This window comes from Giraffa tippelskirchi, chromosome 10 (assembly GCF_054371585.1).
Source record: "Giraffa tippelskirchi isolate mGirTip1 chromosome 10, T2T-mGirTip1v1.2.pri, whole genome shotgun sequence".
Classification (NCBI taxonomy): Eukaryota; Metazoa; Chordata; class Mammalia; order Artiodactyla; family Giraffidae; genus Giraffa; species Giraffa tippelskirchi.
In genome coordinates, this window is record NC_137284.1 from 125,823,231 (window position 1) to 125,841,708 (window position 18,478).

Here is an 18,478-nt window from a genome sequence, read left to right on the forward strand (position 1 = left end):
GTCCCTTAAGTGAATTGTATGATGATCAGATTCAGGTTATGCATCTCTGGTAGGAAGAACAAAAAAATGATGCTTTTTTTTTCTGCCTTCATTTCTTTTTAATAGGTTTCATTTTTCAGGTTCATAGCAAAATGCTTCTTTGTACCTAAACTTTTACTGGGACATAGTAATTCCAAATTATTTATGTATTATCTATGGCTGCCTTCTATTTACAGTGGCTGAGGTGTGTACTGTAACAGACCATTTGGCCTGCAGAGCCTACAACATTTAATATGTGGCCCCTTAAGGAAATATTTGCTGACTCTTACTATATTGACTAAGAAGACTTATTAGAAAGCAATAAAGACAGTTGGTATTAGTGAATGGATATAGGAAGAGCTGACAAGTTTGTACCCTTATAAATGTAATATGCCCACTTTACATCTCACCTGAATACCAATTTGAAAATTCCTAACCTGTTTAAATCTACAGTTTCACTGGATTTTGAAAACACTGATTAAAAATACACACATACACACACACACATACAAAGGGAAGACATTCTGATGAGTTTGTAAGAACTGACTGACATCAGGGGAAAAGAAAATGAGCAAGACAAACTTCATTAAAAATCTGTCAATAACTGCTGGATGAAACTGAAAACTGAGGCCTACTACGAAGGAAACACAACCAACAACACAGTTCTCCCATTTTGATCTATATACTTTATAAAGCATTTATTTCAACTATGACAGCCGTTACAACAAATACAAAACAAACTCAACCCTAAAACCAGGCCTTTGAATCACGAAGCGTTAATAACCTCCACTAGAAAGAAGACCCCACGTGTGCAGGGGTTCTTGTATATATTATGGTCTGGTATCATCTGGAAGAGAGCCGAGACAATTTATTTCTTACTTAATTTTTCCAGCTTTATTGAAATATAATTGACAGTAGAATTATATACAAAGTACACAATATGATGATCTAATACACTGATTATTTTATGAATGAACCAAGTCTTTCAAAAGCTGTAATGAAGCATTCAATTACACTGCTCTCACTAAACAATATTTTAGTGCAGTTTTTTTTTAACTACTAAGAATAAAACATTTTCATTTAAAATAGCTAATACAATCTCTTGTTATTTTTCAATTTGTATTTACAGTTTATGGCACACATCGTATAACTGCACAGTAGCACATGTACATGATTTGAAAGTAAATATACACATGAGAGTTTCTAGAATTCTGTACTGATGGGGTACACGATCAAAAAGAGATTACTCCTCCGCAGGAGAGGTACTCAAAGCATAACTAGTTCAACAATAGGAAAGAACCAATTTTAGAGTATACATTTAGAAACTCAAAGAGGAACCTGACAGTAATTTTATGTTTGTTCAACTTAATTTTTAAAATGGGCTTGTATTCTGTCTTCTTAGATTTTCATTTTTCTAGTATTTTATTTTTTACTATATTTTACAAAAGTATCAGTCTGCTATGAACAGAAAACCTAAAAAATAAACCTTTATCAGAGATCATTTCAGAAGCACTGCTGCAGAGAACATTCAAAAGGCAAACTTGATCAGGATGCTTCCTAAATTTTTTCAATGGCTCCCCAGAGGCCTGAAATGAGGGGCTTTAAGATTGGCCTGCAACTCTCCCAATCCTCTCCCCTGGGCCCTTTCTGCTTCCCTACCTCACCCCTCCGGAATACACCACACTCCCTTTAAAGGCACGGCATGAATTTTATTCCCTAGTTCTGAACACTTGATGTCCAACTCAACATGATTCATCTCCTTTATCAAACTCCTATTCATCCTCCTGTGGTCACTTCTGGGGAGAGCTCCCTGTTGCTTAAGTGGGGGTTAAGTGCCTTCCCTCATATGCGTCTAGCACAGTGCCTGGCACACAACAGTGCTTATTCACTCAATAAACATTTTATTAAACAAAACTTATGTTCAATATTCACCGTACCTACTGTCTCCCCCCAAATGTTCTATACTTCTATTTAAAACTTTACACCGTACTGAGAATAAATGGATGTTTATCAGCTTCAAATATTTTTTAAAAAAAACTATAATTTCTAACAAAAAAAACCTCTCAATTACTGTCTTTCTTCCCTTTCTCACTTCATTTATGAGACCATTTTTGCCATCAAGTCCTAGTTTTGGAATGAAGAAAACACACATTAGTAACAACTTTCATCTCAAAATTACTTTCATATGACTGCCTTAAAAGGGAATGTTTCTTTTTGAACCTATCTGTCTGATTGTGACACTGTGACACAGATTTCAAATAGAGGTTTATTGACTAATATAACAAAAATAACCTACAAAAAGGAAATTTGCTGCTGTTTATCCTTGGCCCAAGAGCTTTATTATAACTGATAATACTTTATACTGACATTAAGTTGAAAACGAATTCTGACCCAAATGATGTTACAATTATAATCAAAAGAGCACTTCATGTTTTTAAGATTTAAGAGTTAAGGAAACCTGGTCATATCATACTTCTTGATTTATCAGTAAAGAAACAGCAAAAGGCAAGCCATAAGCAGAAACAGTTTCCTACATTTTGCACAAACCTGTCAGATGATGACATACATTCTACACTGTATGACAACACTGTTCATAAGAAGTTACTAAAATTTCACTAAGAACACAGATAAGCTTACTATCTTACAGCTCTCTACGGCAGTAATGCTCTGATAAGGATTACTCCTGAGTTTTAACAACCAAAAAAAGACCCTATAAGTATTCTGGACTGTACATTTTAACTAGTCTTTTTTGATTGAAGAACAAATTGTCAATATTTGTATCAAAGCTTTAAAGATGTAATAAAATTAGATACAGTTTAAACTCATAAGAATAACAAACAGTAGTTATTTCACTACTTACACTGAAAGAACAACCAAATGAACAGCTGGGATTTGGAGGAAAATGAGATGAAGGCTGAAACTAAAGTATTTCTGGAGTAATATAATCTTCTTCCTTTACTTCCTAATTTAAGAAAAAGCAAGCAACTATTAACTAGATAATCTTAAAAGTATTCACATATATTTTTATTTAAAAATTTAAATTATGTTTCACTTAGTCTAATAACAGCATTCTCTAAATACTTAGTAACTGACAGCAGGGGAAGTGGACCAGTCAAGTTGTGATAAACCTTAACACATCCAAGATGGGAAAACCCTGGGAATTCAATCAAAGCTATAAAAGGTAAAGTTTAGCTCCCCAAATCATCAAAGAGTGATACCTCCTGTTTACCAAGTATACTTAACACTCAATATACACATATCTGGTGCAGTGGTAAAGAACCTGTCTGCCAATGCAGGAGATGCACGAGACATGGGTTCAGTCCCTGGGTTGGGAAGATCCCCTGGAGTAGGAAAATGGCAACCCACTCCAGTATTCTTGCCTGGAAAATTCCATGGAGAGAGGAGCCTGGTGGGCTACAGTCCACAGGGTTGCAAAGAGTCGGACGCAACTAAGCACATGCACACATATGCATACACACATCAAAAAATAATAATAATAATCATGAGAATTTCTCAACAAGCCAATAATCAAAATAAGCAACTTAGCCATCAGAAGTAGTATTTGGATAGGATGATATTTTAATTTCTGAGTTGTATTTGGCAAAAATTGAGTTCAGAATTTCATGTCTCACAAATTCTTCAACTTAACTGAACAGTTTACATTTTTTTTCTTGATAACCCAGAATCATAATGATCAACTATTACCCTGTTTTCAGAGGCAACTATGAATTTAGGGCCGTTTTCCCTAGATTCAACAGCTCTAGAAGATGGAACTCTAAATTCTACTGTCATGCTATAGTCTTTCTGCCTCATCCCTTCCTTTCACAGTTGTCCCTCACTGATCACTAACAGCCTACGTGCCTTCAGAGCACTCCTCCATCCCGAAAAACTGTCTGGAAGCAAATTACCAGGCTTATTGTTATCAGATATAAAATAAGGGTAAGTAGGTTCTGAAAGACATAACTATTCTGTTGAGCACTGGACACATAACAGCCTTTAGTGTTAGGACCTTACCTTTCTACTTTGGATGTTCCAAAGTATCTTTTTTTTTTTTCCCCGTTTGGTTTGAAACTTTATTTTCTAATTCTCAATGGGGCACACCTTCTACCTCATAGGGTTGTGTGTGGATGATTAAATGGAAATAATGAATCTGAAATGTTTGGGTCAGGGCCTGGCCATGAAGGAAAGCTACAAATTCTAGTCATTTCTTTCTCCCTCTCTAAGTACATTTCATGTTTCAAGTTGTAAAGTTTGACCTTCAAATTAGTGACTGTTGCTATATTATTTTTAGAAGCATGTGACCAAGATGGTTAGGGAACTAACTAAATACATGAAGGATGTGTCTGAACAGGCAGACGCTTGGGAAGCTGGCAAGGGAGTTGCATGGCTGCCATCTTCAATTATTTGAAGAAAGGTACATGTGAAAATGACTATTCTTGATTCTGTCAACAGATGCACTGTTTAACAAGGGCTCAAAAACATATTTGTGTACTAAGTGCTTCTCCAGAGCAAACAGGAATAAAGAGAAGCCACAAGATAATAGACTACAGTTCAAAACAAAGATGGGTTTTTAAATGAAGACATCCAGAAATAACACATATTTCCACAATACCACTACAAGTGTTTAAGCAATGGCTAGTGGCTGAGGAGTTTTTGAGGAGATTTTTATAAACAGTGGAAGAATGTATTAGCTGCCCTTTGAAGACCTGTTCTAACTCTGTAAGAGATGCTACATTTTATACACAGTCCAAAATCAGAAGCTCTTGTTTCTGCATTTATTTTCACACTAAAAATAAATCCTAAATAATACTGGAAAAGTATAGACGCAACACAAGAGCCACAGTATCCAAAATTATTTGTTTGACTTCATGATAGTACTTACATATCAGTTGCATGTCTATTCAAGAGTTTAGATTAGAAATGCTCCAAGTGCTGAAAAGTATTTTCTTTTTTGAGCAGGAAAATCACAACTGCATCAATAGCATCATCACCATCACCATACACTCAATGTCATGAAAAGGAACTGGGAACAAGCCTTACTTTGGGGAAAAAAAAAAAAATCGCTTCGAAGATGAATCATGTAACATATGGACACAGACAGAGCTTGAGAATCCAAGTAAATGAAAGAAGAGAGGAAGGAAACTAATTATAAAAATGCGTTTCAGCAATCTGTAGGAATGCAGGAACTCCAAGAGAGTTGGCTATAACCCCCACTCAGAGAGCTAAAGAAAACTACATAAAAAAACACGTAAGAGAAGTACAGAAAAATCAGCCACAATTATCAAGTTGTTATCATTGTTAATGTAGGTCCTCCCCTCACTTCCATGGGAGAGATACCTGGAATGTTTTAGCTTAAACCAAATTTCACCTGTGTGTGGTTAGGTAAGAAAAAGTGCTACTAATAAGGCTACTTAATCAGCTAACAAATGTGATTTCCCCCTTAAACTTCAGATATTAATACATTACATTCATTACATTTGGTTTAATTTCATAAAAGTGAGCAAAAAATGACCCATTGCCCCTAAAGAGGGATAAACATGGTTTGTCTGCCCAGCACGCCCTCTTCTTGTGGGAACCATTCTCTCCTACTGCAATTACAATGGGACTATATACTGGGGCAGGACTACAAAGCAGGACAAGAGACACAGGCTGGCCAGAGTACTCTACTCCTTAAATGAGTGAGAGAGACAGGCTCTTTGATGAATCTGGAGATGAATGTGGCCACCACACAGTCTGCCAGTACAAAAAAAGAAAGCAGCAGAGCTGGGGGAGGAGAGAAAGCCAGCACACTTCTGTTGTGCTTAAGGTAGCCTAAACTGGATTTCTGCCTCTTACAACTGAAAGAATGCTGATGGTTTATAGGGTCTCTATTTGTTTCTTACACCTTAGAAAGGAAGAGTTTCTCACTGGTTAACGGCAGAATGAAGATAAAGGGGTCTACGCTGTCTTTGATTAGTTAGTCTTTAATTAATCTAGCTCACTTCAGTTCAGCCACTCAGTCGTGTCCGACTCTTTGCGATCCCATGAACTGCAGCATGCCAGGCCTCCCTGTCCATCACCAACTACCGGAGTCCACCCAAACCCATGCCCATTGAGTCGGTGATGCCATTCAACCATCTCATCCTCTGTTGTCCCCAATTAATCTAGTACTTCAGTACTAGACATGTGGAAGAATTATAAACACAAGATTTAGCTTTTATTCCAACTCTCCAAAAAGCCCCACGGCAAATTAGAAAACTTAAAGGCTGGGAGAAAATCTTTGAAAATCACAGATCTTAAGGACCTGTATCCAGAACTCACAAAGAACTCTTAAGACACAATAAGAAAAATATTCCAATTTTTAAAAACTAGGCAAAAGATTTCAGTAGACACTTCATTAAAGAAAACAGGTAGAAGACTAATAATAAGCACATGCAAAAATACACTATCATTCATTAGAGAAATGCAAATTAAATTCTCAACAAGATACTTATTTACACCCAACAGAATGGCAATAAAATTTTTTTAAACATGATTAACAATTGTTCATAAAGATGCAGAGAAACAAGAATCCTCAAATATTGCTGGTGGGAATGCAAAACAACGTATTAAACATCAATCTACCACACAACCTAGAGATTTCACTCTACATTACCAAACAGAAATGAAAATATATGTCCATTAAAGACTTCTACTTGAATGTTCATAGCAGGATTATTCATAATATCCAAAAAGGCAAAACAATCCAAATGTCCATCAACCAGTAAAAGGATAAGCAAAATGTAGTATATTCATAGAATGGGAATTAACTACAAAGGAGTATAAGAGATTTTATACTAAAGTGATGAAAATGTTTTAAAACTGGATTATGGTAATGATTTACACAACTCAGTAAAGTTACTAAAAATCACTATAAATCTAAAATGAGTGAATTTATGGTACGTAAATTCCGTCTCAAAAAGTTACTTAGAAAACGTGAAAAGAGACTAGAGAAGTCAAAATAAGCAAGCAGAAATTATGAGCCTTGACTGGGTTCTGGATCAGGAAGAAAAAAAAAGCTATTAAAGATGAAAGAAGACAATTACTGAAATCTGAACTTGGACTAGATATTAGATGATGTAATGAAATTATTGCCAATTTTCTTAGATATTGCAGTAGTACTATGGTAATAGTACGGTAGTAGACAGGAGAATGTCGTCATCCTCAGAAATGTAAACTCAAGTACACAGAGGTAAAATTTCATGTCTCCAACCTTCCTTCAAACAACTCAGAAAATAAAAGCATCTACACTTAGAAAGGTAAAGCAAATGAAGCAAAACAATAATTGGTGAATATAAAGTGATTAGTAACTACTGGCTTTTAACATAGCACTCTTATTAACCTTTTTGTAAACTTTTCAAGGCAGCAAAGACCTACTGTATAGCACAGGGAGCTATAGTCATTGTCCTGGGATAAACCATAATGGAAAAGAATATAAAAAAAAGAATGTGTGTGTGTATATATATATATATCTGGATTATTTTGCTGTACAGCAGAAATTAACACAACATTGGAAATCAACTATACTTCAATTAAAAAAAAGAAATCTTTCAAAGCACAAAGTTGGGGGAAAAGAGTACTCATTTTATATTCTCTCTTTAAATACTGTTTTTATTGAGGTAATATTTGCTTATGACATTATATAAATTTCATCTGTACAACGTATGTTTCTACTTCTCCTATATCCTACAATGTGCTCACCAAGAATTTACTTTTCATCTGTCACCATACAGCTGATCCCCTTTATCTATTTTGCCCTCACCCCTGCCCCTTCCCTTCTGAGGAGTACTCTGGTCTCTGTATTCGCTTTAGTTTGGTTTCGTCATTTTTTTTTTTTCTTTTTATATTCCACATGAGTAAAATCAAAAGGTATTTATCTTTCTCTGACATATTTCACTTAGCATAATACCCTCAAGGTACACGTTGTCACAAATGGCAAGATTTCATCTTTTTCATGGCTGAGTAGCATCCTATGGACCCATTCATCTGTTGATGGGCACTGAAGCTGTTTCTAAATCTTGACAATCATAATAAGGCTGTGATGAACCTAGCAGCACATACATGTTTTTGAATTCGTGTTTTCACATTCTTTGGAAAAATACCCAGAGGTGGAACATCTAGATTATATGGTAGCTTTATTCTGGACTTTTTGAGGAGTCTCCATACTATTTTCGATAGTGCCTGCATCAAAAGACACTTGTTCCTTGGAAGAAAAGCTTTGACAAACCTAGACAGCGTATTAAACAACAGAGAAATCTGTTGCCAACAAACCCTTGCTAACAAAGGTCCGTATAGTCAAAGATATGGTTTTTTCAGTAGTCATGTATGGATGTGAGAGTTGGACCATAAAGAAGGGAGCCAAAGAATTGATGCTTTCGAGCTGTGGTGCTGGAAAAGACTCTGAGAGTCCCTTGGACTGCAAGGAGATCAAACCAGTCAATCCTAAAGGAAATCAACCTTGAATACTGATTGGAAGGACTGATGCTGAAGCTCCAATACTTTGGCCACCTCATGCAAAGGGTCAACTCATTGGAAAAGACCCTGATACTCGTAAAGATTGAAGGCAGGAGGAGAAGGGGACGACAGACGATGAGATGATTGGATGGCATCATTGACTCGATGGACATGAATTTGAACAAACTCCGGGAGACGGTAAAGGACAGGGAAGCCTCGAGTGCTGCAGTCTACGGGTCGCAAAGAGTCAGACTCGACTTAGTGACTCAACAACAACAACCAACAATGGGTAAGGATACCCTTTTTTTCTGCATCCTCACCAACACTTGTGGTTTCTTGTCTTTTTGATAAAAGTCATTCTAACAGGTGTGAGGTGGTATCTCACTGCGGTTTTGATTTGCATGTCCCTAGTAACAGGTGACACTGAACATCTTTTCATGGAGCACTCTCATTTTAAAATGCAAATGTAACAGGACTCACCGATGTAGTTCTCTGTGCATTTCAGAAAGAGGCACAGAGATGAGGTATACTGTCATCTCTTTGGCTGATACAAAGATCAAATCAAAGATCATATACACAAAAGTGCTAAGTGTCAATTTAAAAAAATTTAGTCACTTACACTTTGTACCTTCCTAGAACAGAAACAGAGAATTAAATCGAGCATCATATCTGATTACTCCTGTCTATAACTGGAGTTCCTCAATCTTGTAGTCAACACTGTACAAACAATTTTTCAAAGCACTGTCAGTGTTCAATATGAATAACTCCCTCTCACCACTCTAATTTGGGTATTTTGTCTTTCTACTTAAACTATACCACAATCTGTTAACAGTGTACTTTTTAACAATTTAAAGAGTTTTAATGGCTTAAATTCAGACACAGTAATGTAAGACAGGAATCCTGTTATGAATCAAAAGGACTGTTCACCTGAAAGTTCAAACAAAAAGCACTGAATTAAACACTTAAAAAGTAAATTTATTGGTATGTGAATTATAAATTGACAAATTCGTCATTAAAAAAAACCCAGCCTCCCCATCCCCACCCCAATAAGCAAAGGACATAAAAAGATAGTTGACAGGATAAAAAATATCAATGACTAATGAATGTGCAAAAAGTTCAAACAGTTGTAGCCAAATATATATATATATAAACTTTAACAAAACATAAAAACAAGGGTGGGTTTAATTATCCGGGCCAAAGCAAAGGACAAGAAAAGATAGATGATCAAGTTTTATTTTATTCTGAGGGATCAAGAAAGCTCAGCAAATATGAATAAATGAAGTAACAGACGTAGAGAATTATTTTAGTTGTAGTGTAGGCACATGAAATAGGGAGATCTTAGAGACTGACAGAGTAGTAGTAAAGTCACCGATAGTCTAAGTACTAAAAGACTACGGCTGGTGTCCCAGAAACTTAGAATCTCAGAGGACAGGGATTTTCTGTCACAGGAAAGTGTTTTAGGCAGAAGGATGAAGGAAGACGAAATGTCCTCAGACTAAAAAGATGGGGGCAGGGGAAATAAGGCAAAAATCAGCGAACAGAAAAGATCAGCCAACTGCAAGCCCAGATATCAGGGTAGCAGCATGAAGCAGAGGATGAGACCTGAGGTTCTTCAAGGCAGGAGAGCCCCCAGCCACCACCTGTCCAAGGCTGAACTGTGGACTAAGGAGGCAACAAGACAGAGAGAAAAAGGCAACACAGATCCCAGGAAAAAGTGGAGACAGACAACTGGCCACAGACCAAGAGTATTCACCTGGGGGTGAGAGCTCCTCTACCTAGAGACCAACCAGAATTTCTGGGACAACAAAGATGGACTTACAGGTCATAGAGAGATTTGAAGGGACTTCTAGGGAGGAGGGGAGAAGGCAATGGCAACCCACTCCAGTACTCTTGCCTGGAAAATCCCATGGACGGAGGAGCCTGGTAGGCTGCAGTCCATGGGGTTGCCAAGAGTCGGACATGACTGAGAGACTTCACTTTCATGCATTGGAGAAGGAAATGGCAACCCACTCCAGTGTTCTTGCCTGGAGAATCCCAGGGACAGGGGACCCTGGTGGGTGGCCGTCTATGGGATCGCACAGAGTCGGACATGAATGAAGCGACTTAGCAGCAGCAGCAGCAGCAGCTAGGAAGAAGGTTCCTCGGCACAAGGGATAAGAAATTAATAAATATCCCATCACCCTGCACTCCTGGGAAAAGAAACAGAATGACTGAGACGGAAAATGAGACGTGGATTGCAAGTTCACAAAATGGACCTAGATAATCTTGAAATTATAAGAATCTACAGAAAATATGCTACTTGAACTTTCTGGGTGAAGTAGATGGCAGCGAAATGAAACATTCTCCAGAACATGGGAGACTGAGCACTGGTGTGTCTCTATAACTGCCATGTGAATGCAATGTGCCCAGGATGCCAGCATCTGATTCCACACCACATATACCTCCAGCCAGAGGCCTAGATCATTTATAAATGAATTCTGGAGGCCAAATGGACCCAAGCCCTACAAACTTGCCTACAATTACCCCATATTTGTATGCCATGGGCCACCCGATGGATAAACTCATCTAATTACAAGCCTGACTTGCCTTATTGACTAAGGACTGAAGCCATAATTACATCAATACAGTTCAGTTCAGTCGCTCAGTCGTGTCTGACTCTTTGTGACCCCATGAATCACAGCACGCCAGGCCTCCCTGTCCATCACCAACTCCCGGAGTTTACTCAAACCCATGTCCATAGAGTTGGTGATGCCATCCATCTCATCCTCTGTCGTCCCCTTTTCCTCCTGCCCCCAATCCTTCCCAGCATTAGGGTCTTTTCCAATGAGTTAACTCTTCGCATGAGGTGGCCAAAGTATTGGAGTTTCAGCTTCAACATCAGTCCTTCCAATGAACACCCAGGACTGATCTCCTTTAGGATGGACTGGTTGGATCTTCTTGCAGTCCAAGGGACTCTCAATACAAGGTGAGCCTAATTCATCTGCTAGGCACAGAAACCACTTAAAGACCATGAAAGTCTAGAAGGAAACTCTTAGATTTTCATATCCCTATGGCTGCTTTTAACCTGTGGCACCCATGTCTCGCTGAATGAAAATTACAACGAGGTTCGGAAGAATTATATGGAGAGGCAGGAACAGAACTCAGGAATGGTTGTATGAACTGGGAAGCTAAGGATCAGTACCTCACCTTGACTGTCATTACACTTTGCTGCTGCCCACTAGGTAAGTCAAGCTTCCTGCCTCTTATATTTATCGACATTGAGTATCACTTACAGAAATAGTGAAGTACTGCAGTCGTGGCAAGGAATTTCCATTGTTAAATTAATATCTGCTGCTGCTACTGCTAACTCGCTTCAGTCGTGTCCGACTCTATGCGATCCCATAGACGGCAGCGCACAAGGCTCCCCCATCCCTGGGATTCTCCAGGCAAGAACACTGGAGTGGGTTGCCATTTCCTTCTCCAATGCATGAAAGTGAAAAGTGAAAGTGAAGTCGCTCAGTCGTGTCCGACTCTTAGCGACCCCATGGACTGTAGCCTACCAGGCTCCTCGGTCTGTGGGATTTTCCAGGCAAGAGTACTGGAGTGGGGTGCCATTGCCTTCTCCAAAATGTTTATCTTTGTACATGCACAGAGAAGATAATACAATAAAACAATCATCATCTCTATCAAAGACACTCTTAACACCACTATTAACACTGTTCTGGAGATAGTAATCAATGCAATTAGATATGACAAACAGACATAAACAAAAACACTGGAAAAGAAAACGATAAAACCTTTATTTACAGGTGATATAACTATATATCGCAAAGAGTCGGACACGACTGAGTTACTGAACAACAACAAGTAACTGTATATCTGGACCAAAGGGAAGCAATGATAAAAAACAATGGATAAGAAAATTCTGTTTATAATATTAACAACAAAATACAAAATATGTAGGAATAAACAAGAAATGTTCAAAACTTATACAAAGTAAATATAAACCATTCTGCAGAGACAAAAAAGTGGATTTAAGAAAATGAAAAGATTTCACTTAAGATTCAGATGTTCCAACATCATCAAGAGATCAGTTCTAAGTTATATAGTAAGTTTAATGCGATCTCAATAAAAACTGAGCTTTTCAATGGACTTAGACAAACTGATGCTAGAGTTCAAATAAAAAAAATACGACATGCAAGACTAGTAAGGAACACTGAAGGAGGAACAATAGTGGGGAACTAGCCCTACCAGATATTGAATCATATACAAAGACTTTATGATTAAAACAGTGTACTACTTACTGGTACATGAACAGTCAGACATACAAAAGAATGAAACACACTCAATTACATATGGAAATCTAGTACATGATAAAGGGGGCAAAGTTTTTTCTTAATTAAGTGGCATTAGAACAACTGGACAGTCATGTGGAAAAGATAAAATTAGATCCATTCCTTACATCAAAGCAGAAATATACTCCAAATGGATCACAGAACTGAATGCTCTCTATATTATAAATAAAACTGTATTAGTACTGAAGAAAGCATGGCTAAATTCCTCTCTAACCTGTCCTGTGGGTAGCGAAAAGGCTCTCTATGACTAAAAATATAGATGCAATAGATTTAATATATTACACAGAAACAAATTTTTGCAAGTCAAAAGAAAAAAAAAACAACACACATACCACTAGCAATGCCCAAAGATAACTGGGCAAAGTATCTGCAATGTACGGCAAAGCTAAATGACTAATACTCTTAAATATAAAGAAGTTTTAAGCTCTGAGGAGAAAAGACCAAAATTTATTTAGAAAGTGAGCAAATAATGTGAACAATTTTAAATATACAAAATAATGGCCCTTAAACATATAAAAAATGTTCAATTCACTTGTAATATGAGAAATACAAATTAAAACTACACCGAGATACCATTTCTCACCTTTCAAATTAGCAGAAGCTGCAGTACTCATATACCACTGGTGGGAATTCAAAATACTACAATCCTATAGAAGAAAAATTTGGCAAATCTAACAAATCTTACATATGCATTTACCCTGAAGATGTGCTTTCAATAATGCAAAGAAACAAAGATTGGCATTATAACATCATCTGTAAAAGAAAGATACTGGATATTACTTGTAGCATAGTGTGTTAGTCGCTCAGTCCTGTCCAAATCTTTGCGACCCAATGCACTGTAGCCCCCAGGCTCCTCTGTCCTCGGAATTCTTCAGACAAAAATACTGGAGTGGGTTGCCATTCCCTTCTCCAGGGGGTCTTCCCAACCCTGGGATCAAGCCGTGGTCTCCTGCACTGCAGGTAGATTCTTTACCATCTGAGCCACCAGGAATAAGGATGTCATTAAGAACTGAAGAAGTTTGGGAACTTCTGACATAGTCCTGTGTAGGCTTTTAAGAATGCATGGGTACCTGTAGTTATGAGGTTACTATAGACTGTGGTCAACAAAATTTATAATAGGCTAATGAAGGCACTGTCCATGGTAGTATAAGGTAGATTTTATGGCAGATCGCAAGGGGAGCAACTAGCCCAGTCTTGAAAGTTGATTTTTTGGGTGTTGTTTTGAGGGATGGAGTTGACAGAAAAAAAATTGAATCAAGATACAATTTTTGGAGAGGTATAAGTTAAACTTATATATGAAATTAAGGATAAAAGGAATTTGCATTTTATTAATTAGCAAAAAGGTGTGAAAGGGTTTTAAGCATGGGAGTATCAAGAATGCTCTAACCCCCAAAGTGTGGAGAAAAGACTGGGTGGGGAGACCCCAATCAGAGGCTGAAAGGCTGTTACAAGAATCCAGAATAGATCTAGATAGGGCAGCAGAACTAAAGCATCTGCAATCACTCAGCAGTAGGGCAGCCTCATTTTCAATGGATTACTATGCTAGCTTCTCACTGCACAGGAAAGCAGAGATCCTGCGGTTTAGAAGACTACAATCATGATCTTTTTAGAAACTGGGGATCTTTGCCCCACCTTCACAATGTATTTGGGGGTAGAAGTCATTTCATAATCTTGCTGTTTTATTCTCCAAGATGACATTGACAAACCCTGATATTTAGTTTCAATAAGTGAATTCTGCAATGAAACTGGATCCCAGACTTCAAAGAGATTATGTGTGTCAAGCATTATGTCCATCTACTGAATCTGATACAGGACTCTAGCTGTGGTGTATTTAAGAATACTAATGTATCTTATGGAAGCCTGCTTTTTGGGTTGGACAGAATATCCTCTGATGTTGAGAAATTAAGTTTTTACCTGCAGGTGTAAATAAGTCAAAGATGCAAATTTTCTATAATTTATTCAAACATCTTTAAGAACTCAGAGCTTTAATTTCATTTTTTCTATATTGTAACCAAATCCTTATGAGTGCAATAAAGTAGTAAGAAAGATGTTTTATAGCTAAAGAAAAAAAAAAAAGAATAACTGTTACTAATGGGGGCTGGAGGATAAGTTCCCCCATCTCCTTCAGTCCAAGAAAGAGCTAAAAAAAAACAAGACTTCAGGAAAGGTCACTACAAACAAGCCTCCAAGAGTCTTCTCAAATAGGGACTATTCAGCTACTTGAAAGGTAAAAAGTAATCATCAAACACCAAAGTTGAGTTCCGAATAGTCTACTCTCCCAGGACACTTACATGAACAATGCCCAACCATTTTTCATCACGGCACACGCAGAAGGGGATAACATATGAAAGGTCACAAACAGAAGACTGGCTGCTGTCTGAAGCCACCTGGCCAGGGTCAGTGGTTACCCCAGGCCCCATTTGATGGCCAAGAATACTGAGGAGATCAGTATCTTTGCTTTTTTAAAGCTCAGCTAAATCAAAAACTAAATTTTTTTCTCAGTCTTTTAGTATTAATTGCAATAGCCAATGCTCTCAGCAATCATTACTTCAAAATCCAGATGATGTTACTCACTAGTGGCCCAGCTTCCAGCAAGTAACTTCACTTAGCCTTAGTAAACTATGGAAAAGTTTCTTCCTGTAGTGTGGAGATTAAAAATAATACAAGTAAAGTTCTTATCACAGGGCTTGGCAGGCAATCAATGTAGGAGGACTGCTATTACCAAGAGGGTTGTTAAAATAAGGGAAATCTGACCTCTGTATAGTGGTTACGTCACTGAGATAAGAACTGCAGGCTTCAGTCTTCTTCGTGTCTAAAATGAAAAATTTCATAAAACAATGAAAACCATGAACCGTCTCCCTACTTCTTCAAAATCAGTATCTTTTCTCCATGAATATTCATAGCCTCTTAATCCAGTATTTTAAAAGTAACTCTCTTTGTAATCCATGTACATGTGCATATTACACTGATACACACAGATACAAAAAGTGATACTGGTACAATTATTTCTGTTCTGCAGAAGCTAAGCTTGGAAAACCAGTGCAGGACCAGACATTCGGAGAGAAAAGAAGGTATCAGCGCTTTTTTATCTGAACCTCACTACAGTGAAAATAACCCAACCATCCACAGGCAAAAATTACCTCCCTGCACAAATGGTAGACAATATTCTTTTCTATAATTAGCCCCTTTTCCCTGAAAGCCTTGCAAAGAAAGTGTTGTATGAATAATTACTTCAAAATAATTGATACAGTAGACTGCACACTCAGCAGACACACTGGAAAACAGCATCTGGATCGCTGAAAAATTGTGTGAAAGTGGCTATTGGTAAGTCATGTCAAGGTCATAACAAGAGGACTTGTTATGTCAGACTTCATGTACCCATGGGGAAAAAATGAACCACTATAAGCAATTTTGCAATGTACCACACTATGCCAATAGTGGTAACTACCAATTTTCTCTGTTTGATTAAGATAGGGTATGGTTACAAACTCCAAACACAATTTACTATCACCAGGAAATCCTGGTAATCCTGGGCAAAAAAGCTCAAGTGGTAAACATTTCCCACTGAATACAAGTTATTACAATACCTAATCACAACACCCCAAATATAATTTTAATCTTTCAAGGGAGGATAGTTTTGGAAGGATGGCAAAGGATTCTTCTTGATTTGTCCTTTGACCATGCTAAAGAACGGAAAGACATAACAAAATCTGCATGTGCCCCCAAACTGAAACAAAAACACAAACAAACAAAAAACCTTAGCCCAACATACTAAATGACTACTAGAAGGCAACTATGAGATCACCTACACATTGATTCACTCGGTGAAGAATTGTGTGAATAACTTCTACATTCTGGGCACATCCCATGTAAGCACAAGGATGAGAAAGACATGACTCTGACCCTGAAGAAATTAAAAAACTAAAAATAATGTTATAAGAATCTAGAGTCATTTTATAATATTGCATTAATAGAGACAAAAACGTAACCTAATAAGACACACTGAAATACACTAATAAACATAAGCTAAGAGGAATACCTCTCCTTTAGTGGAAATGAGTTTACTAATGAAATGTGTTATTCAATATGTGGAGCATGATTAAAGTTGGAATTTATTTCCAGGACAAGAATTAACTCATGACACATATTTTATAACGATCCTCTCCCCACCTCCCCCGTCCGGACACAATTAGTAAATTAGGTGCTTTTTAGCTTGACAGGTAGGGCGTGGTCCTGGAGTTCTCAAACAACGTCAATGACACTTGGATGAGCTCTCACAAGTCTGGACATTCAGGTTCCCGAGAAAAGGCCAGTCAACTCCCTGATTCTCCCTAAACCTTGAAACAACACTGCCACCTCTCTGCGCCGTCACCTCCGCCCACTTACACACAGATACCCAGCCTGGATCACACACATCACATCTTTCACTTTTGGAAAACATTTAGAAGGAATCACGGAGGAAACACCCCCTTGCTCAAAACACCCTTATCGCGTCCTCGTTTCAGAGGCTTGATTCGTGACTATTGGCTAAACCTGTACAAGAGCCCAGGACCGGCTATTTAGTTCAGCGAGGACCATCTAAGGACTTCAACCTGTAAAACCCATTCCTTTAACTGGCACAAAACCCCACCAGAGATGTTTAAAAAGCAACTGTCCGCAAACAGACAAGGAGTGGAAGAGAGGGAAGGAGGAGAGAGGGGCGGAGTGAGGCGCGGGGACTGCGACGACGGGTCCCCCAGGTCGCGGGCACCGCCCAGGCGGGGACCTCGCCGCGGCGGGCCAGAGATGCAGGGTGACCTTCCGACGAGGCCAACTCAACGGGGTGCCGGGCTCGGGGGACACCGCCGCAACCAACCGCTCTCGGGAGGTGCAGTAGCCCGCACGGCAGCGAACACGGAGCCCTGGATTCCAGCTCGGGCTCGTCCCGCAGCTGGTTCCCGGGCAGAACGCGGGAGGTGCAATCTCGGCGTCCGGGCCCTGCGCCTGGGCCTCGGATCGCCGCCGCCCAGACACACCCCCGCCGCCGCCCGGGAGGCCCTAACCCTTCCCGGGCCGGCCCGGGTGGGCACAGCTCACCTGCACCGCAAGCCGGTCCGCGCCCCGTGGGCTCCGGAAGCCGCGGCTGAGCTGGCTCCAGCCGGATAGTGTTCCGCTCTTGTAGTCTAGGAGGCTCCACGCCGGGAGCGGCAGAAGGAGGAGTCCGACAGGCGGCGGTGGAGCTTGGGCGGCAGGAGGAGGTGGAGGAGGACTCCGGCCGCTCCGTTCTCGGGAGATCCGCCCTCCTCCTGGCCTCTCTGCAGCAGCTGCCGCGGATCACTTCCGGGGCGCTGGGGAGTGGGGCGGGGTCGGCTGGGAAGCAACTTCCTGTCTGCGAACGGAGAGGAGGGTGGGGGCCTGGGGCTGGAGAACAATGGCCGGAGGGTGCGGGCTCTCCTGTGTCCACTGTCTGAGTGTTGAGGGCGGGTTTCACGGCCTTTAGGGCGGCTCCACCCCCGGCTCTCTGCGCCGGCGAGGTGAAGTCACCTCCCGGGGGCCCGGGAGTGGCCGCGGGCCTCGCAGAGTTTCCCGTATCTCGGCGCCACGACGTCCTTGTCTCTCTTCTGGGGACCAGGAGGGGGTTCTTGGAAGGAGGGGGAGAGCGGAGGCCGCCATCT

The 18,478-nt window shown here is 39.5% G+C and overlaps 1 protein-coding gene across 3 annotated transcripts in view; it reads right to left on the minus strand.

Annotated features, from left to right (window-relative positions):
* Positions 1 to 18,111, minus strand: part of RALA (RAS like proto-oncogene A) — a 65,916-nt gene extending 47,805 nt beyond the window's left edge. Inside the window, exons 1-3 of one of the 3 annotated variants that reach the window (XM_081537425.1) lie at positions 17,901 to 18,111; positions 15,579 to 15,636; positions 2,879 to 2,980 (exon numbers count right to left, since the gene is read on the minus strand). The gene's annotated coding sequence lies outside the window, so the exon portion shown is untranslated. The remainder of the gene's footprint in view (positions 1 to 2,878; positions 2,981 to 15,578; positions 15,637 to 17,900) is intronic. The other 2 variants (XM_081537424.1, XM_081537423.1) reach the window with 2 other exon arrangements.
* Between the last annotated feature and the right edge of the window lie 367 nt (positions 18,112 to 18,478).